Below are 25,023 nucleotides of genomic sequence, written 5' to 3'. Positions count from 1 at the left end.
GAGTAAGCCAGAGCCCCCGAAGCAGCTGCTCCTTTAACCCCGTCCTGTCTGAGTGAAGAACAGACGCCCTCTGGCGACCTATACTTAGAGGCGGGGCCAAATCCAAAGATGAACCCCAGGAGCTGTGAGAACAAAGAAGAGAAAGGGAAATCTCTCCCAGCAGCCTCAGGAGCAGCGGATTAAATCTCCAATATCAACTGGATGTACACTGCATCTGTGGAATACCTGAATACAGAACGAATCATCCCAAATTGAGGAGGTGGACTTTGAGAGCAAGATTTATTATTTTTTTCCCATTTTCCTCTTTTTGTGAGTGTGTATGTTTATGCTTCTGTGTGAAATTTTGTCTGTATAGCTTTGCTTTCACCATTTGTCCTAGGGTTCTATCCGTCCGTTTTCGTTTCACTTTAAACAATTTTTTTTCTTAATAATAATTTTTTTATTTTAATGAGTTTATTTTATTTTACCTTACTTTATTTTATTTTCTTTTATCCTCTTTCTTTCTATCTTCTTCCTTCCTCTCTCTCTTTCTTCCTTTCTTCCTTCCTTCCTTCCTCCCTCCCTCCCTCTCTCTCTCTCTCCCTGTTTCTCTCCTCCTCTCCTTCTCTCTGCCTCTCTTTCTCTCTTTCATTCTACTTTTTCTCCCTTTTATTCTGAGCCGTGTCGATGAAAGGCTCTTGGTGCTGCAGCCAGGAGTCCATGCTGTGCCTCTGAAGTGGGAGAGCCAACTTCAGGACACTGGTCCACAAGAGACCTCCCACCTCCATGTAATATCAAACGGCGAAAATCTCCCAGAGATCTCCATCTCAACACCAAGACCCAGCTCCACTAAATGACCAGCAAGCTACAGTGCTGGATACCTTATGCCAAACAACTACCAAGAAAGGAACACAACCCCACCCATTAGCAGAGAACCTGCCGAAATATCATAATAAGGCCATAGACACCCCAAAACACGCCACCAGACGTGGACCTGCCCACCAGAAAGACAAGATCCAGCCTCATCCACCAAAACACAGGCAGTAGTCCCCTCCACCAGGAAGCCTACACAACCCACTGAACCAACTTTAGCCACTGGGGACAGACACCAAAAACTACAGGAACTACGAACCTGCAGCCTGCAAAAAGGAGACCCCAAACACAGTAAGATAAGCAAAATGAGAAGACAGAAAAACACACAGCAGGTGAAGGAGCAAGATAAAAACCCACCAGAACTAACAAACGAAGAGGAAATAGGCAGTCTACCTGAAAAAGAATTCAGAATAAACATAGTAAAGATGATCCAAAATCTTGGAAATAGAGTAGAGAAAATGCAAGAAACATTTAACAAGGACCTAGAAGAACTAAAGATGAAACAAGCAACAATGAACAACACAATAAATGAAATTAAAAATACTCTTGAAGGGATCAATAGCAGAATAACTGAGGCAGAAGAACGGATAAGTGACCTGGAAGATAAAATAGTGGAAATAACTACTGCAGAGCAGAATAAAGAATAAAGAATGAAAAGAATTGAGGACAGTCTCAGAGACCTCTGGGACACGATTAAACGTACCAACGTTCAAATTATAGGGGTTCCCAAAGAAAAAGAGAAAAAGAAAGGGACTGAGAAAATATTTGAAGAGATTATAGTTGAAAACTTCCCTAATATGGGAAAGAAAATAGTTAATCAAGTCCAGGAAGCACAGAGACTCCCATACAGGATAAATCCAAGGAGAAACACACCAAGACACATATTAGTCAAACTATCAAAAATTAAATACAAAGAAAAAATATTAAAAGCAGCAAGGGAAAAACAACAAATAACATAGAAGGGAATCCCCATAAGGTTAACAGCTGATCTTTGAGCAGAAATTCTGCAAACCAGAAGGGAGTGGCAGGACATGTTTAACATGATGAAAGGGAAAAACCTACAACCAAGATTACTCTACCCAGCAAGGATCTCATTCAGATTTGACAGAGAAATTAAAAACTTTACAGACAAGCAAAAGCTAAGAGAATTCAGCAGAACCAAACCAGCTTTACAGCAAATGCTAAACCAACTTCTCCAGGCAGGAAACACAAGAGAAGGAAAAGACTTACAATAACAAATGCAAAACAATTAAGAAAATGATAATAGGAGCATACATATCGATCATTACCTTAAATGTAAAAGGATTAAATGCTCCCACCGAAAGACACAGACTGGGTGAATGGATACAAAAACAAGACCCATATATGTGCTGTCTACAAGAGACCCACTTCAGACCTAGGGACACATACAGATTGAAAGTGAGGGGATGGAAAAAGATATTCCATGCAAATGAAAATCAAAAGAAAGCTGGAGTAGCAATTCTCATATCAGACAAAATAGACTTTAAAATAAAGACTTACAAGAGACAAAGAAGGACACTACATAATGATCAAGGGATCGATCCAAGAAGAAAATATAACAATTTTAAATATTTATGCACCCAACATAGGAGCACCTCAATACGTAAGACAAATACTAAGAGCCATAAAAGGGGAAATCAACAGTAACACAATCATAGTAGGCGACTTTAACACCCCACTTTCAACAATGGACAAATCATCCAAAATGAAAAAAAATAAGGAAACACAAGCTTTAAATGATACATTGAACCAGACGGACTTAATTGATATTTATAGGATGTTCTATTCAAAAACGTCCAGAGATAAACCCATGTACATATGGTAACCTTATCTTGATAAAGGAGACTAGAGTATACAATGGGGAAAAGACAGCCTCTTCAATAAGTGGTGCTGGGAAAACTGGACAGATACATGGAAAAGAATGAAATTAGAACACTCTCTAATGCCATACACAAAAATAAACTCAAAATGGATTAAAGACCTTAATGTAAGGCCAGACACACTAAAACTCTTAGAGGAAATAAAAGAAGAACACTCTTTTGAGATAAATCACAGTAAGATCTTTTTTGACCCACCTCCTAAAGAAATGGAAACCAAACCAAAAATAAACAAATGGGACCGAATGAAACTTAAAAGCTTTTGCACAGCAAAGGAAACCATAAACAAGACTAAAAGACAACCCTCAGAATGGGAGAAAATATTTGCAAACAAAGCAACTGACAAAGGATTAATCTCCAAAATTTACAGGCAGCTCATGCAGCTCAATATCAAAAAAACAAACAACCCAATCCAAAAATGGGCAGAAGACCTAAATAGACATTTTTCCAAAGAAGATATACAGATTGCAACAAACACATGAAAGAATGCTCAACATCATTAATCATTAGAGAAATGCAAATCAAAACCACAATGCGGTATCATCTCACACCGGTCAGAATGGCCATCATCAAAAAATCGACAAACAATAAATGGACAACCTGGAAGAAATGGACAAATTCTTAGAGAGGGTGTGGAGAAAAGGGAACCCTCATACACTGTTGGTCGGAATGTAAATTGATACAGTCACTAAGGAGAACAGTATGGAGGTTCCTTAACAAACTAAAAATAGAACTACCATACGACCCAGCAATCCCACTACGGGGCATATATCCTGAGAAAACCATAATTCAAAAAGAGTCATGTACCACAATGTTCATCGCAGCTCTATTTACAATAGCCAGGACTTGGAAGGAACCTAAGTGTCCATCAACAGATGAATGGATAAAGAAGATGTGGCACATATATACAATGGAATATTACTCAGCCATAAAAAGGAACGAAACTCAGTTATTTGTAGTGAGGTGGATGGACCTAGAGTCTGTCATACAGAGTGAAGTAAGTCAGAAAGAGAAAAACAAATACCGTATGCTAACACATATATATGGAATCTTAAAAAAAAAATGGTCATGAGGAACCTAGGGGCAAGACGGGAATAAAGACGCAGACCTACTAGAGGATGGACTTGAGGACACGGGGAGGGGGAAGGGTAAGCTGGGACAAAGTGAGAGAGTGGCATGGACATATATACACTACCAAATGTAAAATAGATAGCTAGTGGGAAGCAGCCGCAGAGCACAGGGAGACCAGCTCAGTGCTTTGTGACCACCTAGAGGGGTGGGATAGGGAGGGTGGGAGGGAGGGAGACGCAAGAGGGAGGGGATATGGGTATATACGTATATGTATAGCTGATTCACTTTGTTACAGAGCAGAAACTAATACACCATTGTAAAGCAATTATACTCCAGTAAAGATGTTAAAAAAAAAAGAAAAGTGTGTTTGTTCAAAATAAATAAATAACTTTCCTAACTGCTCAGGAAAGTTATTTCTCCTTCCCATGAAATGAAAAATGATCTATAAGGGCACATAGTATTGACTATAAATTCCAGTTCTGTCAGTGATGGTATCTGGCGCATGAGGGGCACCCAAGTTAGGGAGCTTTTGGTTAATTTCCCCGGGCCATATACAGCAACGTGTTCTCTCAAATACTCTCTGGAAATTCGGAGCCTCAAATATGTTTGCCACCTTCCCCCAAGTCATCACATTTATTAACATCCTTGTCTTATTTTTCTAGAAGCAGGAGCTTCTAGCAGATCTTTTCCCTTTGTGAAAGGATGTATTTCTGTGTAAGGTGGGTCTAGGCCACCTTAGTCTGTCCTCTAATGTTCACCTCAGTAGCACTCTACCTGGTTGATAATAGCTTTGAGGCCAACTTCCTGTAATGTTTTTCTTTTTTTTTTTTTACATTAGGAGCATTGCATAATAAAAACTCCATTAAAGATGCAAAACCAAAGTGAGCCATGAAGCAAGGCACGATGGGGCCTATCAGCATTCCTAAGTGTGTTCAAGGCAAAAGCATTTCAGAGGGAGGTAAACAACAGTCATTATAGCTATCTTTGTTGACCTCTGACTATATATTCCAGTCACTGTGTTTGACATACATTAATTCTCATAAAACTTCTGTCATGTTGACATTATTATCTCCCTTTTACAAATGAGGAAAGAGGTTCACATAAATTAAATGACTTTCTCAGGGCAACAGCTCGTAAGTTTCAGAGCTGGATTTGTATCCAAAATAAAGTGGGCTTTTTTTTGGTTTTTTGACTCTATTTTCTTCTTTGTAATGCTGCATACATTTATTATTTATATGTATTAAAAAGGATAAAATAAGTTTGGACTCCTATCTCACACAACATGAAGTTCTGTATGATCTAAAGATAAAAATGTTGAAGTAAAAAATAAATATTTTTGAAAACATGTATAATCTAGGAGTCAAGAAAAATTTCTGTGCAAGCTGGAAAACCTAGACACTCTAGAGAAATGACTGACATATTTGAGTGCTTAAAACTTAAAATGTAATCATATGGCAAATGTAAAGGTAAATAAAACCAAAAGACAAATAATAGAGGAACATATATTTGTAATACACATGACAGATAAAGGATTCAATACCGAACATATAAAAAATTTCCTACACATTAATAAGAAAAGACAAACACCCTAATTGAAAGTGGTTAAAAAGGGTAAAAAGGGCTGTTCAAGGAGGCAGAAAACCACCTTGCCAATAAACAAGTGAAATTACTCAACTTTACTAGCAATCAGGCATATTGAAATTAAATTAACAAGGAAATATCACTTTAAGACCATTAAACATGGTATCACATATTGCTGGAGTGTTGTGGAGGTTAATATGTTATCTCATACATTTGCCGAAGGAAATGTGCAGTATATTAAAGCCATTTGGAATTCAACCTGGCAACCTCTATTAAAATTAAGAATTTACATAAACTTTAACTTAGCAATTCCATTTCCGGGGCCGTCTTCCATAGAAAATAAAAGCACAGGTATATAACAGTGAATATGAACAAAATAAATTATACGTATATATTCAGATTAACTGCAACATTTTTTCTAGTAGCCAAAAAACTGGAATCAACTTGAATGTCCTCAATAGAGGAATGGTTTAATAAGTTGTTTTTCACTCAAACCATTGCATTTTACATAACTAGTTTAAAAAGTGTGTTAAGTCTATACCAGATGATGTGGAAAACATTTCTCTGAAATGTTTCTAAGTGAGAAAAACTACGTGCAGTAAAGAGTAAAATAGTGCCCCTATATGTTTTTATGCATACGTATGTATGTTACCTTATTTATGAACATAGACAAAGATATGCAAAGATTCACACCAGGCTTTTAACATTGCTTATCCAGTGGAGGAGTGGCTAATGAAATGTAAAAATCCTATAGATGTACAGGTTTTCTCAACATTTAAGTATATGTATGTATATATATATATATATATATATATATATATATATATATAATTCTCAACATTTATATATAATTACTTTATGTAAATGCACATGTAAATTACATATGTGTAGAGCCATGTACAAAGAGATACTTGCTGAAAGTGTGCATATCATAGAGAGTGTTTTGAGTTTTTAGGGTTCTTTTTTTTTAACTTTCTTTCTTGTACTTTGAGTTTTTCAAAATAAAAATTTTACATGATTTTAAGTTTCACATTTTCTAAAGCAAACATTATAGAGCAGGTTAAGGAAATGATCCAGTATCTACAGAATGATCTGATTGTTCAGTCCTCCAGTAGTTCATCAAACTACATTGAGCAGCAACCATGACATTGTATCAGGTGTGTTAAAGTGGTTGGGATTACAGAGATGAATGAAATATGCTCCTTCTTGTTGTATATTACAACAAGACAAACATATAAATGAACAACTCTAACACAATATGGCTATTGCTTTAATATAAGAATTTGTAGGACAATAGGGGCAATGAACTCTGCATGCATTGGTGGTAGAGAGGCTTCAGAGGGAAAGAACCATTTGAGCTTAGCCTTAAAGACTGAGGATGCTTTCATCACTCACCAGCCTTAGGTGGAAAAGGGAAAGCAATCCCTTCAAAGAGGAAGGAATCAACATCTAGTCCTATTTCATTCATCAAGAATGTGGAGGAGGAAGTAAACAGTTTATTATTTATCGTCTCAAATGATGGTAATGTGGAAGATGGGCAAATGGAACAAGAGACTTTGGAAGAGTCCTGATCAGGAACTAATAAAATGAGAACCTGCTTTGAAACATGCAAGCAGGTTTTTCTGAGGGAAGAAGAACTCAAAGCTGCGTTTAATGAAAGGAAGCAACTGTCAAAGCAATCTGACTAAGTTCAGTACATTAGGTTTGCAGTTGGGGAAGAAATATGGGTTGCTGTTCATTTAGGACCTGTGGAAGAGGTTGGAGAAAAGGGGATAGGTATTCAAGCAATGATTCATTAGGTAGAAAGAAGAGAATGTTAGAAATCAGACACCACTGCCACTTACTGAGTAAATTCATCATAAGCCATATACAGACACATCATAAAGTATCTAAAGGTACCAGAATGCTTGACCATTGAGGTAAGGTGCCCCAAAATACTGTGTCTTCAAGGAAAACACAAGGGTACAGTACTCATGGGTTAGCAGCAGTTAACAGAAGACACACTAGCTTTTTGGGAGTAGGGGAGAAAGAAGCAAGGATTATGCATGCACGTATTTGTATCATAGATGGTAACAACAGAAGCCATTTAATCAAATGCTTATTATTGGCCTAATATAATGTCAGGTGTTTTACATAAATTACCTCATTTAATCCCAGAATGGCTCTAAGATATAGATACATGTTACTATCATTCCCTTTTTACAGATGAGGAAACTAAGTCTTACAGGAGTTAAAAAACGTACTCAAGGTCAAAGAGCTTTTAGGTGGTGAAGCTGTAAATTGAGATCGGACTTTAAATCCTATGCTCCCAACTGCTCAACTAGACACTAAGTTATATTCCCCCTGCTAAACCCTAGTCCCAGCCATCATCATATCACACCTGTATTGTCCCAACAGCCTGTCACCCCTCTGGTCCTACACAGTTCACAACATCCAGTGAACTTTCTAAAACATACATCAGACGACATCACTTTCCTTTATCAAACCATCCAGTGGCCCTCCACTGCACGTAAGATAAAATCCAAGTCCTTACCCTGCAAGTCCCTATGTGAACACTTCTCTGCCAGCCTCTCCAGTCTCGGTCATCAATCTCCGCTCTGCCCCTCTCTGACTGCACTCCAGTCACTCACCCTTCTGCTCTTCCTCAACACACTGTTCTCGTTCTGGCCTCATGGCATTGTTACTTGCTAGTCTACCTAAAATGCTCTTCTTCAAAGTCTTCACACAGCTGACTCGACCTCATTATTCAGATCTTGATTCAAATATCAGCTCCTTAGAGAAGGTTCCCCACACCAACAAGAACGACCCCTTTGCCCATGAAAACAGAAGTTACTTGGTGACAGGAACTATTGATTTCATGTTCTTCACTCTAATTCCAGAACCAAGAGTAATATCTGACACCAACTAGGCACTCAGGACATATTTGTTTCCTGAAATACTGGTATCTTTTTTAAAGTGTCATACTCATATGCCTATGAGTATATCTACATATATATATTTATGGATATGTGAGCTTGTTGTCACCTCACAGAAGTGGAATGTACATCCCCCACCCCAAATTTGGTTTGAATGTCAAGACTAATGATGCCACACATATACCAAGAAGGTATGAAAAGGATTATTACTCACATAATGAGTTATGCATCAAAAATGCAGTTAGACCAAACAAAAAAAGAAAAAAAAGAAAAAACTGGTAACTGTGAAGTGATGGGTAATTAGACGGTTGTGATTCTTTCATTCTATAGATATAGGTATAGATATAGAAATAATCAAAACATAAATTTCTACACCTTAAGTATATACAATTTTTATTTATCCAATATACCTCAATAAAACTGACAAAAATGGGATCAGTCTCAATGACAACTTACCCATGGTGTTTGTCTGATAATTAAAACATTGAGTGGTTTATTTAATTTAATTTGGACTTGTTTATGTAAGCCACTATGGCACCTGCAGCATGAGACCAATAAGAAAGGTGAATGTTCCATTGAATATCTAGTACTATCAAGAGCTAGTACTATATATTCTGAGAAGTGAAATGAGTGCCTTAGTCTCTCTATCAATGTGCAGAACTTCAAAGAAGATAAAGAGTGCTATGGTGAGACATTGTATTGTGGCTTTAATATGTGCAGAAGATGTGTGACCTTGATTTATATTTTGGGTATCCGTGAGGCAAGAGGTTCTATGAGTTCTTTACCCCAAATGAGGCAACCTTGGAGAAGGAATTGTTTTCATTGGCCAGAGCAGATGGTCAGACCACTGGCAGTGGCCCAAAGATCTATAAAAATGTGCGGATGAGGCCAATTGTTGGCCAAGACATGGCCAAGTGCTAAGATAACTGCCTAAAGTTTGGCCAACTGAGCTGACCCTGTGTCCTGTCCTTTATCAGGAACATTCTGATTAAGAGATGGAAAGAAGCAAGAGTCAAGCAAGCTCCATTAAGTGTGATAGTGACAATGCCATTGGTTAAGTGAATGAACTCCCTTTGGTATTCACTGTGTTGAGCCTAAGGGGCTCCCCAGCTATCCACGTGTTCTAAGAGATGACCTCCTCTAGCACTGTGGCATCCGGCAAGGGACCCAGCACAGGGGACGTTACCCTCTCCTGAAAGTAGGGTATGCAGAGGGCCCGGGTTCAGCTCCATCCTGTAGCAAGGAGGCCTCACTAGCTGTGCTGGGCTTGCAGGGTGCTGTTTCCATGATCAAAGGCCTAAGGGGCAGCTGTACACTGAGGGTCACAGGTTCAGGACCTGAGATAGTCTATGTTTCCAGGAAAGTCCAGTATGTACCCACCAATTGCTACACTAATGGCATACAGCGTTGGGCCAAGGAAGGTAGTTCCTTGTATCAGAAGCCCATGCAACTAACGGCCATCACTGATGGTAGAGGGACCCCGAGATATATGAGAGAAGGTTGCTAAAGCTCCCACAGTGAAGGAATCTCGGGGTGGGGGGGGAGGGGGGGCGTAACAGGAATGCCTGTTCTATGGCAATTCAGGCAGATTCTAGTATCTTTTTACAGGGGGTCTCATTCAAGTTGGGCCTATTTGCAAGTTACAGAACAAAAAAGCTTTGTAAATGAGGAATGTTGCCTCCAGAATCTAAAAATGTCAAAAACATGTTGGGCTTGTTTTAACAATGTGGGTCCTAAGAGGACTAAAAGCTGTTTCTTGACACTGTCAGGACTGGAGCAGCCCTCAACTTACTAAATAATTTTCAGGAACTTAACTGAAGTGCTGGGGCCCTGTACTATGTGTCTCATGTGAACCTCCTCAAAGGAGGATGTCATTAGTGAGATGTCATAACTGTGTACCCGAAAAAAGTTAGAGCTGGTTAAAATATTGCCTGTGAAGACTATGTGAGATGGCAGGCGTGGAGACTGAGCCCATTGAGTACCCAGATGAAGGTGTATTGTGTCCCTTTAAAGGTGAAGGTTAACTGCAGCTGAGAGGTTGTTGAAATAGGCACTGAATAGAACATGCTAGCCAAATACTTTGCTATAACGACAAAGTATTTACCAGTTACTTATTATTATTGGGTGGAATCAGTCATTTCAATAATATATATGGAGCCCTAGTGGGTGGGGCCATGACGCCAAGGGTACGAATTCACACTGAGGCACCGGTCCTGTTTTCCCGGGTTTAAGAACAAGTAAAACTTGGCTGTTAAATGCAGCAGAATTGGGGATAACCACACCTTCTCTAAATAGGTCTTATATAATGGGTTTCAATCTGTGAAAACCATGCTTTCATTTAGATTGAACCTTTTCTTAAACACTGAGGTGAAAGGTATTGTTTTAACTAGGGGGAAAGGTCCATAGGGTCCCATAGTTTTCAAGCTGATTATAAGGGCCAGAGACTTAACTTTATTACTTATTGGGTCAGGTTCTCCACGTGCACTAGAGGATATTTTAGGGTAATGGATGTCTTGGCTATGGAAAAGTCAGGCACGGAAATAATTCGGATGGTTCAGGTTAGGCATATCTGTTTCTAGTTCATGTTCACCTACTCCCTGGCTGGGAGTAGGTGGACATAAAGTGTGGGCCAGATGTGGGCCAGAAGGGGAAGGGGAATTAATGAGGCTTCAAAACTGTCAATTGTCAAACATCAAAAGTGGAATCAGATTATGACACACACTGCCACCACCCATACAGCACCCCTCTCCCCATCTGGGACCTCCGAAACACACACGGAAATACCAAGTCCTTTTCCTCCTCACCAGCAGGATAAAGTGTTCAGGAAGAAATCTGTCTTCAGAGCTCAGTCCTCACCCAGTCCTTATTCCCGGTGTCTGGCTAACTATGGACTGGCTGGTCTGGGCCCCAAACTGGCAGGATACTACCTCCCTCCCTTCTCACACGCCTGCCCCTTCCTGCCTTCCTTCAGTCCCCATCACCGAAGAACAGACAGAGATACACACACATCTTTCTACAACAGCTTGTACATCAATAGCTGAGGGCTTTTTTATTCGGTCTCTACACAGGTGACCATTTCTCCAGTGCTTTCTCTGGAGAGACCACAGAGACAGCAAGGTCTCAGTCACCTGATAGACCCAGGGCAGCACTTTATGAACTGCCGGAAGAGCCCTCTGGGACGTTTTCATCCTCCTCTGGCTCTTTAGTCATTGTTGTACTCCGCCGGTAGTAGAATGCTAGCATCTTTGACTTCTTCTGTGTAGGACCTCTTCCCGAATTCTGACGACGGACTGATTTTGTTAACTCGACCACCTCCTGAATCTGGTCGGAAAACAAAGTGATACAGAAAGATATTGATTTGGGGAAAGAGGATGGGAAGGAGAACTTTGAGAGAATGGGTGTGGATTGAGAAGGGGTTTGTGCCAGGGAAGGGCTGGGTAAGTCTTGGGTGGGGGATGAAGAGGAGGCACGTGAGTCGGGTAATCTGACCTCCTCCATCTTATAGCCCTGGAGTGGAGAATTCATCCTCTCCCTTCTGCGTTGGCCCCCTGGTGTTTGTTGCTCTGACCTCTCGGTGTTTGTCCGTGCATGGCAGTTAGGCCCCTGGGGGATTGTACTTTCCTCCGCCATGTCAGTAGCAACAGTGTGCTCTACTCCAAGGCTCCTGGCCTCTCTATATATACCCTGCCAGGACAATGAAGAGCCACACCCATCAGCTTTGATTGGTCAGCCAATGGTAGCGCTGGGGTGGCTGTGACATCACAAAGCACTACCCTTGAAGATACGTGGGGGGAGGGGAGGGGTGCAGAGCATTCTAGGTGCTCTGCTTAGAGAAAGGGAGTGCTTCCTCAACACCCAGTAAAGAGCCTTCCCAAATTGACCTTCCACTCTTCCTCATCTTCTCTGGTTCAATCCTTGTGGTGCACATGTTAGGGAGAAGGTGTTCCCTCCAAACCATTCCACATGGCCACCCCCATTCAGTGTTTAATTCTGTTGTCTCCCAGATCTCATCACCTAGTATTGTGTGGTTTTTAAAAACTTTTTTATTTTAGAACAGTTTTAGATTTACAGAGTAATTGTGAAGATCATATTCATACACGCCACAACAAATTTCCCTTCTTAACATTGTACATTAGTATGGTACAATTGTTCAACTTAGTGAACCAACACTGAAACAGTATTATTCACTAAAGTCTGTACTTCATCAGATTTCCTTTTGTTTTTAAATGTTGAGCCTTCTTTTAATTAATTTATTTTTATTTTTGGCTGTGTTGGGTCTTCGTTTCTGTGCGTGGGCTTTCCCTAGTTGTGGCAAGCAGGGGCCACTCTTCATCGTGGTGCGCGGGCCTCTCACTGTCGCGGCCTCTCTTGTTGCGGAGCACAGGCTCCAGACGCGCAGGCTCAGTGGCTGTGGCTCACGGGCCTAGTTGCTCTGCGGCATGTGGGATCTTCCCAGATCAGGGCTCGAACCCATGTCCCCTGCATTAGCAGGCAGATTCTCAACCACTGTGCCACCGTGGAAGCCCCAGATTGCCTTATTGCTTACCTAATGTTCTTTTTCTGTCCCAGGATCCCAACCAAGGTTCTACATTAAATTTAGTCGTTCCATGTTATAACTTCTTAGGCTCCTCTTGGCTGTGACAGTTTTTTAGACTTCTTGTTTTTGAAGACTTTGACAGTTTGGGGTTTTGTGTTTTGTCTTTTACATTAGATCTGCAGATGTTATTGCTCTTATAGGTCAAAGTTTTTATAAGTTTCTTCTTCCAGAGAACCTCAAATCAAGTCAGTACCACCAGTGTTATGGACTTCCCCATGGCAATGGTTGAACTAATCTCTTGGCTTTGTCACAGAGGTGACACAGATGTTTTTCTCTAGAGGTCTGAGGATCAGGATCATATTTTATTTATGACAGAGGCACAGGGGCAGCAGCAGAAGCATTCTGTAAGGTACTAGTGAGTCATTTACTTTTAGAAGTATGACCTCAGCATCCCACATAGTTAACGGCTCTTCCTCCACACGAGTGACCATCCCATGGACCTGTATATTGAACAGACTGTCAGTCTTTCTCCTGAGCTCTATATAGAAAGGGGGCCAACATGTGGTTGAGACACAACCAGTGTTCACAAGGTAAGAGTCATTTCTTTGAGGTTAGTGTCAGTCACACCTTAGTTTGGAATTGAAACACATGATTCAACCTGAGAATCACAAAGAGGTCCAGGTTGAGACACAGGATTCAGGACTGCTTTAAGCAAGGTCCCAATCCAGTAATCCTTTCACTATGTGCCAAGTGGCTAAACTGACTTATGTTGGTCAAAGCTTTAGCAGACACTCAGTAGGACTAACAAATGCAGCACAAAGAAGCAAGTTCAAAGCACAAGCTAGCCAGCAGGCAGTAGCCCAAGTGCCTGTTCACCAGCATACAGCAGAGCCAGTTAGAAAGCCAAAGCAAGAGAAGAAAGACCCCTGGTGGTAAGGGATAGCACCTTGATGTCCTGCTCACAGGGCCAGTTGTTGTAATCACACCACAGAGACAGGATGGATCCTTCAACCCAAATTCGGTTTGCATGTCGAGACTGATAACACATACACCTAGAGAGTATGAAAAACTTTACTACATAAGAAGGAGGCTTTCTGGGGAGAGCAGGGCAGGCTCTCAAGCAGGTTCAAGAATGGCTTAAGAGAGCAGAAGAAGGAGATTGGCTTGGCTTTTATGGTGGTGAGGGGATGACGCTGGAGTGTTCCCACACACAGGTCAGGTTTTGCACAGTCTGAACTTCCTCCTGGCCCACAGAAGAGAGAGTACCTGAGCTTTCTTATCAGATATAGGTAAGCAGGGGAAGAGGCAGCGGTAGGGCTCTTTTATAGAATAATGTTGTGTAAATGCAAGGTGTTTAGCATAGTTTAGAATTCTCATAACCCTTATAACCACACTTATATTGTTTTCAGTTAAACTACCTTTCACTAGATTCGTATTTCCCAAATTATGGTCCTTTAAATATTATTTAAGGTGGCTTAGAATTATCTTGGTTCATCACAGAGAAACTGTGTAGAAAGAGAAAAGACTGCTAGCCTCAGGAGGTCTGACACACTGGTCACAAAAGAGCAGACTTCATTGTACTATCTGCTGAATTATGAGGGGTTTCTAACATGTTTCCCATCCTGGGTGACTACTGTAGCATCCAAAGACTGTAATAATAATTACAGAAACTAACATTTATTGACTACTAACTCTATGTAGGAATTATGCTAAATATCCATATACATAGTTCATCCTCGTCACAACCCTATTGAGATAAGTGGCCAAAGAGCGGTTTCTGTCATTTCTGCCAGGACATCTCCATTCCAATTGCAGAAGCAGAAAAGAGCATATAGGAGGGCACATGGGAATATTTATGGGCCAGGCTCAAAAGGGGTATGCATTACTCCTGCTCACATTTCATTGGGAAAAACTCACATAGCCACATCTAACTACAAGAGACAATGAGAAATGTAGTCTACCTAGTAGAAGAGGAGAACTTAAATGTTGGAGATAAGCTAGCAATCTCTGTCTCCACCATCTTGTTCATCACTCTCCCCAGTATTTACAGTAGAGCCTGGCACATAGTAGGTGGCCAAGAATATTTCTGTTGAATGAATGGGCTTCAACATTTTTGGTCAGTTATGGGGATCAAAAACATATAGAACTTGGTTAAGCAATGGTTTCCTAGATATGACACAAAAAGCAGAAGCAACAAAGAAAGAGTAAATTGGACTACATCAAAATTTTAAAATGTTTTCTTCTGCAAAAGAATACCATGAAGAAAGCAAAAAGGCACACCAAAGAAAGATCCTGGCAAATCATATATTTAATAAAAGTGTAGTATCCAGAATACAGAAAGAACTCTTACAACTCAACAACAAAAATACAAACAACCCAACTGAAAATCAGGTAAAGGACTTAAATAGACATTGTGCTAATGAAGATATACAAATAGCCAACAAACATATGAAAATATGCTCAATACCATTAGTCGTTAGGGAAATGCAAATCAAAACCATGATGAGATGCCACTTCATACCCACTAGGAAGGCTATAACTATTTTAAAAAGAAAATAACAAGTACTGACGAGGATGTAGAGAAATTGAAACACTCATACACGTCTGGTGGGAACATAAAATGATACAGCCTCTGTGGAAAACATTTTGGCAGTTACTCAACAAGTTAAACATAGACTTGCCATATTACCCAGTAACTCTACTCCTAGGTATATAATGAAAAGAGTTGAAAAGGAGGGAACAACAACAACAAAAAACAGGTGAATTGAGCAACACAAAAGCAAAGGGCAAATAACGTTTCAAGAAGTAAAACATGGTCAACTTTATTAAATACCTTTTACAGGTAATATAGGGACAGACAAACGACGATTGAACTTGTTAGTAGAGAGGTCATTGGTAAATTTGATAAGAAGGAAATTGAAAGAGTGGAAAATATTTTAATATAAACCTGGATGTGTATTAAGGAGAAAATGTGAGATCAGAAAGGGAGGGGCAGATAGACAATTTCTTTTGAGAGTTTTGGTGCTAAGGGGAGGAGAAATATGGGACTATAGCTGGAGGGGGATTTGGTATTAAGAGAGTGTATTTTTAAGAGGGTAGATTCTAGAACGCATCTAGCCAACATAAATGACTGAATGAAACTGACGACATAAAAAACCAAAGGGATAATTGCAGAAGAAAAAATATTGAGAAAGCAAGAGGGGTATTCAGAGCACTAGTAGATGGGATCGGTAGCAAATGTGGAAATATTGGCTTTCCATGAGAACGAGTAATATTTATAGATTTTACAGTGGAGAAGGAAACGGTTATGGTATGATTACAAATGCAGGTAAGATGGTAGATTTGGTGGGGAAGACATAAAAGAATTTTCTCTCGACTCTGCAGTTTTCTCAGTGAAGGATGAGATAAGGGCATAAAATAACAAGAGTGAGGGTAGGGTTTTGAGAAATTGAGGGGAAGATAAAGTATTGGATATTCATTTTGTATAATGGAAATGGGTGTATAATATGGAAGGATTGATCATTTAAGATATGTGGTCAAGAATTTAAGGTGAGATCAGTTAGCTTTGTCTTGTAAATTTCTACAGCAACATCCATCACTTGTATATAGGAACAAAGTAGGTAGATAGCTAAGTTTAACAAGGGTTGTGGTTTTGCCAGGGAAGTACTAGGGTGGGAAAGTGAGTAGGGAGATGAAGGTTTATGAAAGTAAGTGATACTAATGATAAATTGGTAAGCAATGAGGAAATGTGAAAAGAGAAATGTGGCTGATGCTGAAAAGTAGCAGAATTCACAGACTGGAGTTCAAAATTGAAGAATTTTTAGAGTTGGGTGTGTGTAGGTGTGTATACCTGCATGAGAGAGAGGTATTTTGCTAGGAAGAATAATCAGTTGTAGCCCAAGAGATGTATGTTTTAAAATCAGGATTTCAGAGTTGCTGTAATTTTTGAGAATGTCAATGTCTAGTGCATGAGCATTAGAGTGAGTGGCTTAAGTATGATGGAAGAAAAATACCATTGGAATTGAGGGCATGAAAGATTTGCAAAGCCAAAAATGCTGGATGAATATCCACATAGATGACAGATGTTGAAGTTGCCAAGATGGTGGCAGTACTAAAAGTGGAGAAGAAGATCAGGAAAGTGTCTAACGAATGAAGGTAAAGAAATAGATGGCGTAGCACATGATATTATCTAATAGCAAGAACTACAAATGAGCTCTGAATTTTGAAAGAGGAAGGAGCAGAAATGGTTTGAAAGTGACAATGAGTCGACTCCTTGGGGTATGTGAGGAAAACTAACGTTTGCTCAAGAGGACTGCAGGGGAAGTGATTTCCTCAAGGCACAGCCATATTCCAGTCATAAAACAGAGATTAAGGGAACACTGAGAGAAGAACTTGAAGGTACTGGGGAGTTTCTTAATGATAGACTATGAGTTACAGAGGGCAGGAGAGAAGCGCTCATGAAGTTGGGGAGAGAGTTGGGTCCAATTCTGTCAAGTGCAGAGCAATACGTGAATAAGGGTCTAGTTAATGATGGATAATCTGCAGGGTGGTGACTTAAGTAAAAGTGATAAGACAAGATGGACCTTGTGACTGCATGGCAGATTGGGAGGTGAGTAAAGCCCTCCAGACTAGAGATTGCTTAACCTAGGCTGACCTAGAAGTAAGAAGAATCCAGAAACACCATTGAAACCTGTTTCCTCTAAATATCATGTATCCTGTATGATGATCCAGCATTTCAAAGATAGACTAGTAAGGACATCTAAGAGGGTAGGTCTGAAAGGAAAGGAGTGTGTTTGCTTAAGAGTGTGAGTGTGTATGAAAAATGTCAACAGCAAATTCTAATGTCAGAGGGTTGCTACTATAGGCTTATGGAGCCATGCACTATTCTTGGACAACCCAAGATGCCTGCACAGATGTGGCCCAGATGCAAGCACCAACACTTACTGGGCACCTGCAAAGCCAAAGCTGGGGAAGATGGAAGGCCAAGGGGAAGTGGTATTATCCCAATACAGGAATGTATTTACTTAGGCTTCCTAAATGGCAGGTGGACAAAAAACGGAAGAAAGGAAATTAAGCTTCTTTTGCCTAACATCTCTCCACAGGAGGAAGTACTTGGAGTTGTATTTCCTACGTAAATTCACCTGCTAAAACTCCAGGGAGCTCATCACATTAGAAGGGTTCTCCTTGTCATTGTCTTTTAAAAGAACAATTCCCCATGCTTATAAATCCAGGCTCAGAACATCAATTCAACCAACCTCAGGAGCCGTGTGGCTACACCTTCCTGCTGGGAATCAGCATGGTCCCCAGAGAATCAATTTGAGGAGTATGGCCAAAGTGTTTTCATTTTCAGTGTTTATCCCCTGGAATGGCTAGGAGTGAAGAATAGACAGGGCAATACAATCCTAAGATTCAATTTCTTTCATCAAATACAAACCGTATATATGAGCATCAAGGAAAGAGGATGGAGGACTTTAACTGAAATTCCAATAGAGATCTAAGCGCAAATCCTGGAACCATCCCATGCTAGCATTGTGAGTTAGGATAGGTACTTAACCACTCTGAGCCTGTTTTCTAATCTCTAAAAAAAAAAAATAGAAGGGTAATATCTCATACAGCTGTTGCAAAGATCAACTCAAATAATTCATGTACAGAATATAGCACAACAACCTACAGAATGGGAGAAAATATTTGTAAATCGTGTATCTGATAAGGGATTTTTATCCAGAATATATAAAGAACTCTTACATGCCTGTGATAAGAAGGTAAATAACCCAACTTTTAAAATGGGCAGAAGATCTAAATAGACATTTCTGCAAGGAAGATATACAAATGGCCAGAAAGCACATTAGAGACGCTTGACATCATTACTCATCAGGAAAACACAAATCAAAACCACAGAAAGATACCATTTCATACCCATTCGGATGGCTAGAATCAAAAAGTCAGATAATCATAACTGTTGGTAGGGATTTAGAGAAATCAGAACCATCATACACTGTTAGTGAGAATGTAAAATGGTATAGCTGCTTTGGAAAAGTTTGTTGTTTCTCAGAGGGTGAAACAGTGTTACTGTATGACCTACTTGTAGGTATATCCCCAAGATAAATGAAAATAGATGTCCATACAAAAACTTGTACATAAATATTCATAGCAGCAATATTCATAATACCCAAAGATGGAAACAACCCAAATGCCCATCAACTGACCAGTGGACAAACAAAATGTGGCAAATCCATACAACAGAATATTATTCAGACATCAAAAGGAATGAAGAACTCATATATGCTACAATATGGCTGAACCTTAAAAACATTATGCTAAGTGAAAGAAGTCAGTCACAAAAGACCACATATTATGTGACTCTATTCATATGAAATGCTCAGAACAGGCAAATCTATAGATACAAAATAGATCAATAATTACTTAAGGCTGAGGCAGAAGTTGTTGGGAGCACAGGGGATTAATAGCTAAAGGATACGAGGGTTTCTTTTTGAGGTGTTGAAAACGTTCTAAAATAGACTGGAGGGAACTTCAAGACGTCCGAAGAGTAAGACGTGGAGATCACCTTCCTCCCACAGATACATCAGAAATACATCTACACATGGAACTGCTCCTATAGAACACACACTGAACGCTGGCAGAAGACCTCAGACCTCCCAGGGAAGAAACTCCCAACGTAGCTGGGTAGGGCAAAAGAAAAAAGAAAAAGCAGAGACAAGAGAATAGGAACGGGACCTGCACAATGGGAGGGAGCCGTGAAGGAGGAAACGTTTCCACACCCTAGAAGCCCCTTCACTGGCGGAGACTGCAGGTGGCAGAGGGGGGCAGCTTCGGAGCCACGGAGGAGAGCGCAGCAACAGGGGTGCGGAGCGCAAAGCAGAGAGACTCCGGCACAGAGGATCGCTGCCGACTGGCACTCACCAGCCCGAGAGGCTTGTCTGCTCACCTGCCGGGACGGGCGGGGGCTGGGAGCTGAGGCTCGGGCTTCGGTCTGAGGGCAGGGAGAGGTCTGGCAGTGTGAACACAGCCTGAAGGGGTTAGTACGCCACGCCTAGCCAGGAGGGAGTCCAGGAAAAGTCTGGAGCTGCCGAAAAGGCAAGAGAATTTTTCTTACCTCTTTGTTTCCTGGTTCACGAGGAGAGGGGATTAACAGCGCTGCTTAAAGGAGCTCCAGAGACAGGCGCGAGCCGCAGCTATCAGCACGGATCCCAGAGACGGGCATGAGACGCTAAGGCTGCTGCTGCCACCACCAAGAAGCCTGTGTGCGAGCACAGGTCACTCTCCACACCTCCCCTCCCGGGAGCCTGTGCAGCCCGCCACTGCCAGGGTCCCGTGATCCAGGGACAACTTCCCCGGGAGAACGCACAGCGCGCCTCGGGCTGGTGCAACGTCACGCCGGCCTCTGCGGCCGCAGGCTCGCCCCGCCTCCGTGCCCCTCCCTCCCCCCCGGCCTGAGTAAGCCAGAGCCCCCGAAGCAGCTGCTCCTTTAACCCCGTCCTGTCTGAGTGAAGAACAGACGCCCTCTGGCGACCTATACTTAGAGGCGGGGCCAAATCCAAAGATGAACCCCAGGAGCTGTGAGAACAAAGAAGAGAAAGGGAAATCTCTCCCAGCAGCCTCAGGAGCAGCGGATTAAATCTCCAATATCAACTGGATGTACACTGCATCTGTGGAATACCTGAATACAGAACGAATCATCCCAAATTGAGGAGGTGGACTTTGAGAGCAAGATTTATTATTTTTTTCCCATTTTCCTCTTTTTGTGAGTGTGTATGTTTATGCTTCTGTGTGAAATTTTGTCTGTATAGCTTTGCTTTCACCATTTGTCCTAGGGTTCTATCCGTCCGTTTTCGTTTCACTTTAAACAATTTTTTTTCTTAATAATAATTTTTTTATTTTAATGAGTTTATTTTATTTTACCTTACTTTATTTTATTTTCTTTTATCCTCTTTCTTTCTATCTTCTTCCTTCCTCTCTCTCTTTCTTCCTTTCTTCCTTCCTTCCTTCCTCCCTCCCTCCCTCTCTCTCTCTCTCCCTGTTTCTCTCTTCCTCTCCTTCTCTCTGCCTCTCTTTCTCTCTTTCATTCTACTTTTTCTCCCTTTTATTCTGAGCCGTGTCGATGAAAGGCTCTTGGTGCTGCAGCCAGGAGTCCATGCTGTGCCTCTGAAGTGGGAGAGCCAACTTCAGGACACTGGTCCACAAGAGACCTCCCACCTCCATGTAATATCTAACGGCGAAAATCTCCCAGAGATCTCCATCTCAACACCAAGACCCAGCTCCACTAAATGACCAGCAAGCTACAGTGCTGGATACCTTATGCCAAACAACTACCAAGAAAGGAACACAACCCCACCCATTAGCAGAGAACCTGCCGAAATATCATAATAAGGCCATAGACACCCCAAAACACGCCACCAGACGTGGACCTGCCCACCAGAAAGACAAGATCCAGCCTCATCCACCAAAACACAGGCAGTAGTCCCCTCCACCAGGAAGCCTACACAACCCACTGAACCAACTTTAGCCACTGGGGACAGACACCAAAAACAACAGGAACTACGAACCTGCAGCCTGCAAAAAGGAGACCCCAAACACAGTAAGATAAGCAAAATGAGAAGACAGAAAAACACACAGCAGGTGAAGGAGCAAGATAAAAACCCACCAGAACTAACAAACGAAGAGGAAATAGGCAGTCTACCTGAAAAAGAATTCAGAATAAACATAGTAAAGATGATCCAAAATCTTGGAAATAGAGTAGAGAAAATGCAAGAAACATTTAACAAGGACCTAGAAGAACTAAAGATGAAACAAGCAACAATGAACAACACAATAAATGAAATTAAAAATACTCTTGAAGGGATCAATAGCAGAATAACTGAGGCAGAAGAACGGATAAGTGACCTGGAAGATAAAATAGTGGAAATAACTACTGCAGAGCAGAATAAAGAAAAAAGAATGAAAAGAATTGAGGACAGTCTCAGAGACCTCTGGGACACGATTAAACGTACCAACGTTCAAATTATAGGGGTTCCCAAAGAAAAAGAGAAAAAGAAAGGGACTGAGAAAATATTTGAAGAGATTATAGTTGAAAACTTCCCTAATATGGGAAAGAAAATAGTTAATCAAGTCCAGGAAGCACAGAGACTCCCATACAGGATAAATCCAAGGAGAAACACACCAAGACACATATTAGTCAAACTATCAAAAATTAAATACAAAGAAAAAATATTAAAAGCAGCAAGGGAAAAACAACAAATAACATAGAAGGGAATCCCCATAAGGTTAACAGCTGATCTTTGAGCAGAAATTCTGCAAACCAGAAGGGAGTGGCAGGACATCTTTAACGTGATGAAAGGGAAAAACCTACAACCAAGATTACTCTACCCAGCAAGGATCTCATTCAGATTTGACAGAGAAATTAAAAACTTTACAGACAAGCAAAAGCTAAGAGAATTCAGCAGAACCAAACCAGCTTTACAGCAAATGCTAAACCAACTTCTCCAGGCAGGAAACACAAGAGAAGGAAAAGACTTACAATAACAAATGCAAAACAATTAAGAAAATGATAATAGGAGCATACATATCGATCATTACCTTAAATGTAAAAGGATTAAATGCTCCCACCGAAAGACACAGACTGGGTGAATGGATACAAAAACAAGACCCATATATGTGCTGTCTACAAGAGACCCACTTCAGACCTAGGGACACATACAGATTGAAAGTGAGGGGATGGAAAAAGATATTCCATGCAAATGAAAATCAAAAGAAAGCTGGAGTAGCAATTCTCATATCAGACAAAATAGACTTTAAAATAAAGACTTACAAGAGACAAAGAAGGACACTACATAATGATCAAGGGATCGATCCAAGAAGAAAATATAACAATTTTAAATATTTATGCACCCAACATAGGAGCACCTCAATACGTAAGACAAATACTAAGAGCCATAAAAGGGGAAATCAACAGTAACACAATCATAGTAGGCGACTTTAACACCCCACTTTCAACAATGGACAAATCATCCAAAATGAAAAAAAATAAGGAAACACAAGCTTTAAATGATGCATTGAACAAGACGGACTTAATTGATATTTATAGGATGTTCTATTCAAAAACGTCCAGAGATAAACCCATGTACATACGGTAACCTTATCTTGATAAAGGAGACTAGAGTATACAATGGGGAAAAGACAGCCTCTTCAATAAGTGGTGCTGGGAAAACTGGACAGATACATGGAAAAGAATGAAATTAGAACACTCTCTAATGCCATACACAAAAATAAACTCAAAATGGATTAAAGACCTTAATGTAAGGCCAGACACACTAAAACTCTTAGAGGAAATAAAAGAAGAACACTCTTCTGAGATAAATCACAGTAAGATCTTTTTTGACCTACCTCCTAAAGAAATGGAAACCAAACCAAAAATAAACAAATGGGACCGAATGAAACTTAAAAGCTTTTGCACAGCAAAGGAAACCATAAACAAGACTAAAAGACAACCCTCAGAATGGGAGAAAATATTTGCAAACAAAGCAACTGACAAAGGATTAATCTCCAAAATTTACAGGCAGCTCATGCAGCTCAATATCAAAAAAACAAACAACCCAATCCAAAAATGGGCAGAAGACCTAAATAGACATTTTTCCAAAGAAGATATACAGATTGCAACAAACACATGAAAGAATGCTCAACATCATTAATCATTAGAGAAATGCAAATCAAAACCACAATGCGGTATCATCTCACACCGGTCAGAATGGCCATCATCAAAAAATCGACAAACAATAAATGGACAACCTGGAAGAAATGGACAAATTCCTAGAGAGGGTGTGGAGAAAAGGGAACCCTCATACACTGTTGGTCGGAATGTAAATTGATACAGTCACTAAGGAGAACAGTATGGAGGTTCCTTAACAAACTAAAAATAGAACTACCATACGACCCAGCAATCCCACTACGGGGCATATATCCTGAGAAAACCATAATTCAAAAAGAGTCATGTACCACAATGTTCATCGCAGCTCTATTTACAATAGCCAGGACTTGGAAGGAACCTAAGTGTCCATCAACAGATGAATGGATAAAGAAGATGTGGCACATATATACAATGGAATATTACTCAGCCATAAAAAGGAACGAAACTCAGTTATTTGTAGTGAGGTGGATGGACCTAGAGTCTGTCATACAGAGTGAAGTAAGTCAGAAAGAGAAAAACAAATACCGTATGCTAACACATATATATGGAATCTTAAAAAAAAAATGGTCATGAGGAACCTAGGGGCAAGACGGGAATAAAGACGCAGCCCTACTAGAGGATGGACTTGAGGACATGGCGAGGGGGAAGGGTAAGCTGGGACAAAGTGAGAGAGTGGCATGGACATATATACACTACCAAATGTAAAATAGATAGCTAGTGGGAAGCAGCCGCAGAGCACAGGGAGACCAGCTCAGTGCTTTGTGACCACCTAGAGGGGTGGGATAGGGAGGGTGGGAGGGAGGGAGACGCAAGAGGGAGGGGATATGGGTATATACGTATATGTATAGCTGATTCACTTTGTTACAGAGCAGAATCTAATACACCATTGTAAAGCAATTATACTCCAGTAAAGATGTTAAAAAAAAAAGAAAAGTGTGTTTGTTCAAAATAAATAAATAACTTTCCTAACTGCTCAGGAAAGTTATTTCTCCTTCCCATGAAATGAAAAATGATCTATAAGGGCACATAGTATTGACTATAAATTCCAGTTCTGTCAGTGATGGTATCTGGCGCATGAGGGGCACCCAAGTTAGGGAGCTTTTGGTTAATTTCCCCGGGCCATATACAGCAACGTGTTCTCTCAAATACTCTCTGGAAATTCGGAGCCTCAAATATGTTTGCCACCTTCCCCCAAGTCATCACATTTATTAACATCCTTGTCTTATTTTTCTAGAAGCAGGAGCTTCTAGCAGATCTTTTCCCTTTGTGAAAGGATGTATTTCTGTGTAAGGTGGGTCTAGGCCACCTTAGTCTGTCCTCTAATGTTCACCTCAGTAGCACTCTACCTGGTTGATAATAGCTTTGAGGCCAACTTCCTGTAATGTTTTTCTTTTTTTTTTTTTTTACTTTAGGAGCATTGCATAATAAAAACTCCATTAAAGATGCAAAACCAAAGTGAGCCATGAA

Source organism: Mesoplodon mirus (genome assembly GCF_964341445.2).
Source record: "Mesoplodon mirus genome assembly, chromosome: X".
NCBI lineage: Eukaryota > Metazoa > Chordata > Mammalia > Artiodactyla > Ziphiidae > Mesoplodon > Mesoplodon mirus.
The sequence above is the reverse complement of the archived record's forward strand: the minus strand, read 5'-3'. Positions refer to the sequence as shown.